Here is a 12,412-nt window from a genome sequence, read left to right as displayed (position 1 = left end):
TGATTTACTTTAGGATGGACTGGTTTGATCTCCTTGCAATCCAAGGGACTTCTCAGTATGTAGAAGGATATATACCAAACTATTGCTGGTCTTTATCATCTTACATTGAGACTGGTCACTGCAAGGGGATTGCTCTTTTTTAACTTATGCTCTTTTGTATTTTTGTTTGTTTTAACAATAACCCATACTTTATTTCTGTCAAATACATCTGAAAATAATGTTTAACCAAAAAACACGGTTAGGTGCTTGCTTCAGCACATATACTAAAATTAGATCTATACAGAGAAGAATAACATGGCTCCTGCATGCGTTGTCATGAAAATTCATGAAGCATTCCATATTTTTCAGACTTACAGTTATGGGAAACGAAATCATGGTTATCAAAGGGAAACATGGAGAGGGATAAATCAGGAGCTTGGGATGAACATACACACGATACCACATGTAAGATAGATAACCAATAAGGACCTACTGTATAGCACAGGGATCTGCTCAATATTCTGTGGTAACCTGTACGAGAAAGAATGTGAAAAAGAACGTGCGTGATAAATCACTTCAGTCGTGTCCGACTCTGTGACCCCATGGACTATAGCCTGCCAGTCTCCTCTGTCCATGGGTTTCTCCAGGCAAGGATACTGGAGTGGGCTGCCATGCCCTCCTCCAGGGGATCTTCCTGACCCAGGGATCAAACCCTCGTTTCCCGCGTCTCCTACATCGGCAGGCAGATTCTTCACCGGGGAGCCACCAGGGAAGCCCCTAGCTGATGTGTTCTGCCAGGCATCTGTAAGCCAAAGAGATGGTTGCTTCATGGCACTGAGTTTGGGGCGGGTACTTAGTGTTGCTGTCATAGCAACTGGAGCAGCTGGTAAGAGAGGGAGTCAGAGTCTGACCTTGGGAGTCCCACGCCTTCTTCTCTCTCCCTCCCTGCTTCTCCCCCTCTCACTATCTGGAGATCCGCCCGCGTTATCAGCAGCCAGCAGCCTCCTTTCTCCTAGCCTGGGGACCTCTGGCTAATCTCAAGAGCAGTCCATTTATTTGGAAAATAAAAAATTAGAATTCAAAGACAATTGTTCACCAAATGTGTGAAAGCCGCTCTCGGTAACAGCTGTGGTTCTTTCCATAAAGGGGAGCCCCCAGCCCCCAGCCCATGCAAGAAAACCGCAGAGCCAAACATAAAGTAATGAGCCCGTCTGTTCACTCCTGCTGCCCAGGCTTTTGCTCAGATCACAAAAGCTCTTCCTCCTTCTCTTCTTCTTTTTTTTTTTTTTAAATAAAGTCTCCAAGGATCTGAGGGCCAGGCATTGTCTTTTCTGTGCCTACCTGCTTCCCTCCAAAACAGGGAGGCTCATGCTTTCCACATCATTTAGCATTAGAAAAAAAAAAGATGTACTTAACTCCTTCTGGGTAGCGTTATCTATGAGCCTTCAGGCTGGAGAGCCAAGTTGGGCTGAATATAGTTCTGTGTTTTCTTCCTTCTGGGCATGGGGATCAATTAAGACTCACAAGGGGACAAATGAAAAAACTCAAAACAAAAACCCAACAATCTCAACCTAAGTTGTTAAAAAATAAATAATCATTAAAATAATAATAGTATATAATAATAGTGGGCTTCCCTGGTGGCTCCCATGGTAAAGAAGCTGCTTGCAATGCAGGAGATGTGGGTTTGATCCCTGGGTCTGGAAGATCCCCCTCTCTGGAGAACGGAATGGCAACTCACTCCAGTATTCTTGCCTGGAGACTCCCATGGACAGAGGAGCCTTTCGGGCTACAGTCCATGGGGTGGCAAAGAGTCAGACATGACTGAGTGACTTTACTACTACTAAGAAAAAGAAGAAATTCATTTCCTTCCGTCATGGGGAATTTCAGGCACGGCTTGACTTTGGATGAGGCTGGATCCAGAGACTCATGTAACAATAGCATCCAGACCCGGAATCTCTGCCATCCTTGGTTTTGCCTTCTCTGTGGCCACTTCAGTTTCCAGCTTGTCTTGGGGTTCCCTGGAAACTTCATATTCCCCATATTGCCAAACCAAATGCAGAGGGAGACAGAGTTTCTCTGTCCAAGAGCTGGAAAAGAAGGAAGGTTGGAGCCTTGGTTTCTCTGGCTGGCCCTTCTGGGGTCATGGGCTCTGCCATGAACCAATCACCACGACCTGGGGATGGACCTGTTAGTTTCCCTTGAGTCAAAGGCTGTGAATTTGCCCACGCAGGAGGTTGGGCAGAAGGGGACCACAGGGACTGTTACCACAGGGAAAAGAGAGGATTTGGACGGCCAGGACATATACAGCCACTGCAGGGCAGAGTTGGAGTGTGCTGAGAAAGCAGAGTGAAATATCCACAGTGCTATCAACACTCTCAGGGCATTCACAGCAGGTAATACAGAAACGGTCATTATACACCTTTGAAAAGATGCTGAAAACAAGGTCCTACTATATAGCACAGGGAACTATATCCAGTCCTCTGGGATAAACCACATGGAAAAGCATATATGTTGAATGTGTGCCAAGTCACTTCAGTCGTGTCTGACTCTTTGCGACCCTGTGGACTGTAGCCCACCAGGCTCCTCTATCCATGGGATTCTCCAGGCAAGAAACTGGAGTGGGTTGCCATTCCCTCCTCCAGGGGATTTTCCCAACCCAGGGATCCAACCTGTATCTCTTATGTCTCCTGCACTGGGAGGCAGGTCCTTTACCAGTAGCGCCACCTGGGAAGCCCACATATGTATCAAAATAGAGTGTATATATGTGTATAACCAAGTCACTGCTGTACAGCAGAAATTAACACACTGTAAGTCAACTATACTTCGATCAAAAAAAAAAAAGGAAAGAAAGGACTTTCCTGGTGGCTCAGTGGATAAGAGTCCACCTGCCAATGCAGGGGACGTGGATTTGAACCCTGGCCCAGGAAGACTCCACATGCCTCGGAACAACTAAGCCCAGGCGCCACAACCACTGAGTCCTTTCTCTGGAGCCCTTCAGCTGCATCTACTGAAGCCCGAGTACCCTGGCAACAAGAGAAGCCACCGCAATGAGAAGCCCCGCAACTAGAGAGTAGCCCCCACTTGCCGCAACTAGAAAAAGCCCTCTCGCAGAAGGAAAACCCAGCACAGCCATAAATAAATAAACAATTTTTTTTCAAAGTCCTGTTCCATCCTCTTGCCCACACTTGGAAACAGATAATGTTATTATCTCGCTTTCCAGATGAGAAAATAGAAGAACTGAGTGGTCAAGTAAGGAACCCTAGGTCACACAGTTAATAAAAGGCAGATCTGGGCCTTCAAGCCCATCTCTCTCTGAGGCTAAGGCTTCTTTTTCCTCTTTGAAACATTAGACTAAAGGAGTGTTTTGGGTAAGTCAGGTATGGATGGGGCTGTAGCTGCTGTCCCATTCAAGAAAACCTCAGAGCAGGAATGTCTTCAAGGTCTCACCACAGGCAGCATTTAGAGTTTGCCGCAGGTATGCGGTGGGCTCCCCAGGTGGTGCCAGTGGTAAAGAACCCGCCTGCCAATGCAGGAGACACAAGAGACACGGGTTTGATCCTTGAGTCCGGAAGATCCCCTGGAGGGGGAAATGGCAACCCACTCCAGTATTCTTGCCTGGAGAATCCCATGGACAGAGGAGCCTGGCAGGATACAGTCCATAGGATCACAGAGTCGGACATGGCTGAAGCGACTTAGCACGCATGCACAGCTGTATGGGGACTGCTGGTCTGGGCCCACGTCTGTGGCTTCACCTGGGTCACACAGTCCCGGCCAAGAAGGCAGAGGCAGGATGAGAATGGAGGCCCAAACTGTGTGGACCCCCTGGCCTCCTCCCCTCAAAGAGCTCAGGGAGGCCAAGAACTGGAGCTATGAGCAAGTCAGCACAGAGTGGGGCGGAAACGGTGACTCAGCCCCCGGTCAGGATTCCCAGCTCCTCGCCTGAGGGATGAGTCATTACCTTGACGCCTTCAATTTTCACACTTCTAACTCTCCCAGCCTCGCCTAGGATGATGACGAAGGAAAGCTCCCTGCCCCCCGGGCTGTGCCCCAGATGACCTAGAGTTCAAATTCAGTCTTTGCTACTTACCAGTCAAGGGACTTTGAAAGGACTTCCCTGTGGTCCAGTGGTTACTCCATCTGCCCACTCAGGGGACACGGTTTCAATCCCTGGTCGGGAAACTAAGGTTCCACATTGTTGTTCTTCAGTCACCAAGTCGTGTCTGACTCTTCGCGACCCCGTGGACTGCAGCACGCCAGGTTTCCCTGTCCCTCACTAACTCCCGGAGTTTGCCCAAGTTCATGTCCACGGACCTCGGGGCAACTAAGTCTATGTGCCACAGCTACTGAAGCCTGAAGGCCCTAGGGCCCCTGCTCCATGAGAGAAGCCTGCAAACCACAACTAGGGAAAGCCTGTGCTCAGAAACGAAGACCCAGCGCAGTCAAAACAAAAGCAAAACAAAGCGAAATTCAGGCTCTGCTATTTGTCAGTTAAGCGTCTCTCGCTCAGTTGTGTCCGACTCTTTGCGACCCCAGGGACTGTATCCTGCCAGGCTCCTCTGTCTATGGGATTCTCCAGGTAAAAATACTGGAGTCGGTTGCCATCTCCTCCTCCAGGGGAGCTTCCCGATCCAAGGATCAAACCCAGGTCAAAGGAACTTTGACAAATCACTGAGCTCACATTTTCCCATCTGTAAACTGGAGATGATAATGTCTGTCTCGCTAGGCTCCTTTAGCTGGTTGGTATTTCTTGAGCACCTACTATGTGCCAGGCATGGAGGATATGATAATAAACAAAACAGATAGACTTCCTGCCCTGGTGAAGCTTACTGGGAAAAAAATAAGAAATTATGTATGTGTAATGTAATATCAGTTGCTTATGAATACAGTGAAGAAAAAGCAAATGGATGAGGCAAGAGAGGGGCAAGAGGGTTGAAGAAGACAGTTTCTAGTGTTCAGCATGGGGCCTCTACCTATTAGGGCCTCAGTGAAGAACTATGAATTAGTTGGTTGTCCACCCCATACAGTCCCTCAGGGGAGCTCCAGGGAAAGAGTCCCCAAAGTCCATCATGGTAACTTGCTCCCCCTTGTAGCTTCAGGAAGGAAGGCCCACATGATTTTCAGCACAGAAGGGGCTTCCCCTCCCTTGGGGTGATGCCAGGTGACAATTCCCAGCAGGGTCCCAGGACTGGGCTGAGGGTTCCCAGCCCCCACTCAGTGTATGCCTGTGTGTGTGTGTATGCATGTAATGTACTTTTTTTAAATATTTATTTATTTGGCTGCATGGAGTCTTAGTTTCAGCATGCAGGACTTTCAGTTGGGGCCTGTGGGATCTAGTTCCCTAACTAGGGATTGAACCCTAGACCCCTGTACTGGGAGCACAGAGTCTTAGCCACTGGACCACAAGAGAAGCCCCTAATGTGTTTTTTTAATTGAGGTGAAGTTCATACAACATAAAATTAACGTTAACCATTTAAAAGTGAACAATTCAGTGACTTTGAATATGTTCACATTGTCGTACAGTCATCATCTCCATTTAGTTCCAAGACATTTTTCAGCACCCCAAAGAAACCTTGTATCCACTAAGCATTCACCCTCCATTCCTCCTCCTCCCAAACTCCTACAAACCACTCGATTTACCACTTCAGGACATTTCACGTAAATGGAAGCTTACCATGTGTGACCTTTCGTGTCTGTTTTTTTTTCACTTGTTATGTTTCTGAGGTCCATCCACATTGCGGCATGCACCAGAACTTCATTGCTTTTTATGGCAGGATATGGCTCAGACGGTAAAGAAATCCCTGCAATGAGGGCGACCTGGATTCGATCCCTGGGTTGGAAAGATCCCCTGGAGGAGGAAACGGCAACCCACTCCAGTGTTCTTGCCTGGAGAATCCCACGGACAGAGGAGCCTGGTAGGCTACAGTTCATGGGATCACGAAGAGTCAGACATGACCGAGCAACTAAGTACAGCACAGCACGTTACTCCATCACAGGGACAGACCACACGTGTTTATCCCTTAATCAGTTTAAGTGCATCCTTACGTTTTATACTCTAGACACGTCGTGTGCCCTGTCCCAGCCCTGAGAGCTGATTCCACCAAGTTCTAAGAGGGAGCGAAGTGAGACGAGGAAGGGAGAAGAATGAGTACAGGGTGCATTAATGGGCAAGGTACCATGATGGACTTTGGGGACTCTTTCCCTGGAGCTCCCCTGAGGGACTGTATGGGGTGGGCAACCAAGCCCGTTCGCCACAGCTGCTGAGCCTGTGCACCATAGAGGCTGCAACAGAAGAAGCCACCGCAATGAGAAGCCCGTGCACCGCAGTGAAGAGCGGCCCCTGGTCGCTGAAGCAAGAGAAAGCCTTCATGCAGCAACTAAGACCCAGAGCAGTCAAAAAATAAAATAAACACATAAAGCTTTAAAAAAGTGGGTGCCTCCTGCTGCTATCTGGCAGAATTCTATTAGCTTTCTTCATAGCACTTAACAGTTTGTGATTATTTTATTTATTGCTTCACTGATGTATCATCTGTCTCGACCACTAGACTCTCAGCTGCATGAGGACAGGGGTTCCTCTTGTTCACTAATGCACTCCTAGTTCCTACTTCAGGGCTTGGCTCAGAATAGGAGCTTAATAAATATTAAGTACCCCTGGAGCATAGCTGAGTAATCAAATAAATGAACACACCATACCAAACATACCGATGTCATATTTCTACAGTCCCAACGTATACAAATTACACTGTTTCCAAATATTAATTAACAAAGCCTTTGGAATTTCCCTGAGGGGTTGGCCAAGGGTGCTTCCAAGTGGATGATCCAAGATGCAAATAGAGCGAAATGATTTCTTCTGGGTCACTGATGACTCAATGTCTGGGAATAGAAACATACTCCAAAACCTTTGCTCTAGTTAGTCAAGGTAATTATTAGGCACGATAATTGGGCCCGAGTGTCACCAGCCAGGCTGTTTTGTGACCTCTTGAATGTAAAACCTGCGCTAATTTTGCTCTAACGAGAAGATCTGTTGTCGTTTGCCACCCCCAAACTAGTTTTGCTTTTTCTGGGTATCAAAATGTTTCTCTCAACATACAATCTTTTCAAGAATAGATGCTTTGACGCACTCACTGTCACATTCTGGGATCGTCCCTCTCATGATTTCCCTCTGATACAGTTTTTGTTTCTCTGGGTTTCTTTTTATTTTTGGTGTTGGGGTTTGAAATTTTTTTCTTATGAACTTTTCAATATTTTTAATTTATTTATGGCTGTGCTGGATCTTCGTTGCTGAGGGCTTTCTCTAGTTGCGGGGTAAGAGCTTGTTTTGGTGGCTTCTCTTGCTGCAGAGCATGGGCTCTAGAGTCAGCGCTCAGTAGTTGTGGCTCTTGGGCTTACTCACCCCACGACAAATGAAATCTTCCCAGACTAGGGATGGAACCTATCTCCCCTGCAATGGAAGGCAGATTCTTAACCACTGGACCACCAGGGAAGTCCTAAAAAAATTTTTTTTAATTAAAATATAGTTTATTTGTCATGTTTCAGGTGTACAGCAAAGTGATTCAATTAAACACACATATATTTTTTTCAGATTATTCTTCATTATAAGTTATTACAAGATATTGAATATAGTGCCATTTGGGGGAGGTTATTTTTAGAGGTCAATTCTGATCTCCTTACAAACTCTTCTCCTGGCTCATTTATTGATTGAATCAGTATCTATGGTGCCCCCTACTAGGAGCTTCCCAGGTGGCGCTAGTGGTAAAGGAACGGCCTGCCAAGGTAGGAGACAAGAGACACAGGTTCCATCCCTGGCTGGGGAAGATCCCCTGGAGGAGGGCATAGCAACTCACTCCAGTATTCTAGCCTGGAGAATCCCATGGACAGAGGAGTCTGGTGGGCTACAGTCTATGGGGTCGCAAAGAGTCGGACACTTTGAAACGACTTAGCACTGCCAGGAGCAGGGCTCTGTGACCACACCTGGGATGATTGGGAAACACAGTTCCCACCCCAAAAGAAAAGCCTTCATATTTCTGTCAGTGTGAGGAGGAACTGCAGCATTTAACTTATTACTTTATCTTCCTCTTGACCTGTTCTCATAGCCAACATTTCCTGAGGTCTTATTCTCTGTGACGTACAGCCTTGGCATTGCTCAGTTAATCCTCAAAACAGACTTCGGAGGAAAGTTACTAGTAGTACTATTTTTTTATCATCCCCACTTTACAGATGAGGAAACTGAGGCACAGGGCTTCAGTAACTGGTCCCATATCACAATGCTGGTGGGTAAATGATGGTTGCCAGATCCAAACCCAGGGAGCTGATATCAGAACCTGTGCTCTTAACCCACCACCAGACTCAGTGTACTAGAATTTTCCATTGCCCAGAAAAAGTTTCAAGTTCTCTGACATTGCATGTTCTGCATATTCACTCAATAAACATTTGCCAGTGACTCTCTGTCGGCAAGGTCCGACGGAGGCGATGAGCAGGGTGTCGAGATGAACCAGGGCAAATTCTTGCCCTAGAAGCAGAGCAGTCTGGGGGAAGGATCAGGATTTTGGAGCAAGATCCTGGACTCAAATTCTGGCTTGGTCAGTAATTAAGGTTGCCAGATTTAGCAAATAAAAATATAGGTCACCCAGTTAAATTTCAGATAAACAGTGAATAATTTTAGTGTCACTATGTGTTATATGCCAGGTTTTGTTATATTTGTTATATTTTATTTGGCAACCTTACGGGTGATTGCTGTGTGACCGTGGGTACATGACTCAACCTCTCTGATCTCAGACTGTCTGTGCTCAAAATGAAAATACTGATCCCCATTTCACACAGTAAAATGGGCTTGGAGGAGTAAAGGCACATGTTTATATAAAGTATGCAGAATGCTTCAGCTTCTCATAGCTGGTCCATTTTCACAGACAGCCCACTCCAAACTGCTCCATGCAGTAGCTGGGGTCAAAGGACTTTTAAAATCAGCCCAGGCCAAGGCCTATTGAAGACCCTTTGAGGTTCCCATGGCGCCTAGACTAAAGCCCACAGGCATCTGGATGTTTCTAAAGTCCTTCAGGCTGTAGATAGTGTTCAGAGCAAAGACCCTTCTCAGGAACCCACCGTAGAGACTAACCCCATCCATATCATTTTTCTTGAAACCCATCTTCTCTTCCCAAAGTCTAGTGGCCAGGACAGTAAGCTCTCGATGTGAAGGAAGAGGGAAAAAAGAGGGTTTAGGGTATGAGATATTGCAGTAATCCAGTGCAATCCCGCCAGATATATTTTGAATCCAAATGCCTCTCTCCAGCCTCTTCCCTCCTCTCCATAATGGCTCCCCTAGTCCAAGGATCACCACCTCTTCCCTGAATAATCTAAATAAACTATTTTTTTAATTTTAATTTAATTAAAAAAAATTTATTTTGTCTGTGCCAAACAGCATATGGGATCTTAGTTCCAAGACCAGGGATCAAACCCACGCCCTCTGCAGTGGAAGCTGCTGCTGCTGCTGCTAAGTTGCTTCAGTCGTGTCCAATTCTGTGTGATTCCATAGATGGCAGCCCACCAGGCTCCCCCGTCCCTGGGATTCTCCAGGCAAGAATACTGGAATGGGTTGCCATTTCCTTCTCCAATCCATGAAAGTGAAAAGTGAAAGTGAAGTCGCTCAGTCCTGTCTGACTCTTAGCGACCCCATGGACTGCAGCCTACCAGGCTCCTCCATCCATGGGATTTTCCAGGCAAGAGTACTGGCGTGGGTTGCCATTGCCTTCTCCATGCAGTGGAAGCACCCAGTCTTAACTGCTGGACTGCCAGGGAAGTCTTTCCTCTTTTTCATTTCTAATTAATTAATTTATTTTTTGTCTTAAAATTTTTTACATTTTATTTTGGAGTACAGTTCATGGACAGTGTTGTGTTAGATTCAAGTGTTTCAATAAACTTCTTACTGGTCTCTCTACTTCCACACTAAAAAGTCACAAGAGCAAAATTTTTACTACAAAAAAAATTTTTTTAATAGGCAAAAGTAGAGGGGAAAAAATGAACACAATTTCAACAACAATCAGCTCATCAGCTCATGACCAATCCAGTTTCATCCACTCCCCAGACCTCTGGGATTTTTAATTTCTCCTCCCCAGGATTTTTTTTTTTTTAATTTCAGCCTCAAGGAAAGGAAAATGTGAGTTTTCATTAGTTCCCCTGCAAATGTATTGCTTATTATGGCATCAGCTTTATTCCAAAATTTCTTCAGGGATTTGCTTTTGAATCCAAAGTTTTGATACTCAACACCAAAGTTTAGAGATCTTTTTTTAAAAAAAGTTTCTCTCCTGCAAATCAAAATACTTGGCTTTCAAGATTATTGTCTCCACCATGAGTTTCAAAAGCCTGCTTAGGAACTCATAAAAGCCAAGAATTTGGCTCTTTGGAGTTTTTTTTTTTTTTTAAAAATTGGTTTGGGTCAAGCTTCTTCTCCAAGGAATGTATCCAGGATGATTCAGGACTCAGCCTCAATACTTGGTTTTGTGGAGAGTCACAGGATTGCTTTTAAAAAGGGAACAAACACAGCATTGCTGCCTGTGCAGAAAATGTTACCCAGGGCTATTTTTATTGTCGTTAAAATAATGATTTCAGTGAATTTAAATGATTTCTCAGAATACTCACAGATGTGAGGCCCATTACCCTGTTTTTCCAAATAGTTAAGCTCTTCAAGTACCATGTCTCCTAATAAAAACTTTCACAAGACCCTAACTTCCAAGCTTGGGGTGGTCATTTTCTCTTTAATACGTCAATATCCTGGGTGTTTCTGCAAGACAAGCTTGCTTCTCAGGACTGCACCAGTGCCCCCTCGAAAACCAGTGTTCTGGATATCATCTAGCATCCCTTGTCTTTTGACAATTCTGCTTAGCTTTGTGCCATCTGATTTCCTTGGTCATCAGCATTGGCATTAATGTTGAAGTTAGTCATACGTTTACACGCACACACAAAAAAGTCAGAGTTTTCTTTTTAGGCAAATCTACTGAAGTTTCCCAATATTTTTCAAGCCAAAAATCACCCAGAATCAGATCTTACCCCAAAAGGATAATTCAGGCCCGGACATGATACAGACAAACCAAAGGGGAAGGAAGGAGGGTTAGTGGTGAAAACCACGTACTGAGAATAGAATCGCGGGTGTTTATCCTGAGCTCAGCCAACAGCTTCCCTGGTGACCTGATGTGCCAATGGTAGGTTCAGTTACGAAGTGGGCAGTTTTCCTAAAGACAAAACCAGAATGCACTGAGTCCTTAAAGCCAGAGGCAAGAACACTTGTATTTTCTTAAAGTGGCTCAAATTATCACCATTGGCTATGCCATGATCGTTTTGTTCTTAATAATTTTTTAAAAACGTTTTATTTTGTATTGGGGTATAGCCAGTTAACAATGTTGTATAGTTTTGGGTGAAAGGTGAAGGGATTCAGCCATATATATACATGTATCCATTCTCCCCTCTCATCCAGGCTGCCACATAACATTGAGCAGAGTCTCTCACGCTATACAGCAGGTCTTTGTTGGTTATGCGTTTTAAAAACAGCAGTGTGTACATGTCCATTCCCAAACTCCCCAACTTTTAATTTTGCAACTCTTAGATTTACAGCAAAGTTGCAAAGATAGTATAGATTCCCCATCTGCCCCCCCTCCCACCTCCCCCCCATGGTTTTCCTGCATTATAAACATCTCACAATGTTCCCATATATATGTTACAATGAATAAACCAACAAGGACACGTTTTTCACTAACGGCTGTACTGGGTTCAGATTTCCTTAGTTTTTACCAAATGCACTTTTCCTGGCCCAGAATCCCATCCAGGACACCACATGATCGCATGGACTCACCGTGACTCCCTAGACACCTCTTGGTAGTGACAGTTTCTCAGACTTTCTTGTGTGTGTGGTTTTTTTTTTTTCCAATTGAGTTGAAATTCACACACTACAATATCCATTCTTTCAAAGTGTACACTTCAGTTTTAACATTCAAAAATAGGGCAGTCATCCCTACTAATTCCTGAGTGTTTTCTTCACCTCTAGAAGAAACCACACACTCAGGAGACTTCCCTGATGACCCAGTGGTTAAGACTCCTCATTTCCACCACAGAGGGTGCAGGTTGGATCCCTGGTCACGGAACTAAGATCCTACAAGCTGCACTGCATGCCCCCCCCCCGCCAAAAAAAAGGAACGAGTAAATGAGGCTGTATTTGTGAAAAAAAAAAAAAAAATTGTAAAGAAAAAAAGGTACTATATTTAAAAAAGAAACTACACACCCACGTAGCACTCACTCCCCACAACCACAACCCCCAGCTCCCAGCAACTGCTAATCTACTTTCTGTCTTTATGGTTTTGCCTATTCCGGAAATTTTGTATAAATGGAATCATACAACAGGTGGCCTTTTGTGTCTAACTTCTTTCACTAAGCACAGTGTCTCCAAGGTTTA

At 45.1% G+C, this 12,412-nt stretch overlaps 1 non-coding gene across 1 annotated transcript; it reads left to right on the top strand.

Annotated features, from left to right (window-relative positions):
* The first annotated feature begins 242 nt into the window (after nucleotides 1–242).
* On the top strand, nucleotides 243–345 carry LOC112581913. Its single transcript, XR_003106588.1, has one exon. It is a non-coding gene; the product is annotated as a U6 spliceosomal RNA (small nuclear RNA).
* The last annotated feature ends 12,067 nt before the right edge of the window (nucleotides 346–12,412 follow it).

The sequence above is a fragment of the Bubalus bubalis genome, chromosome 24 (genome assembly GCF_019923935.1).
Source record: "Bubalus bubalis isolate 160015118507 breed Murrah chromosome 24, NDDB_SH_1, whole genome shotgun sequence".
NCBI lineage: Eukaryota > Metazoa > Chordata > Mammalia > Artiodactyla > Bovidae > Bubalus > Bubalus bubalis.
This window is presented reverse-complemented; position numbering and strand designations above follow the sequence as displayed.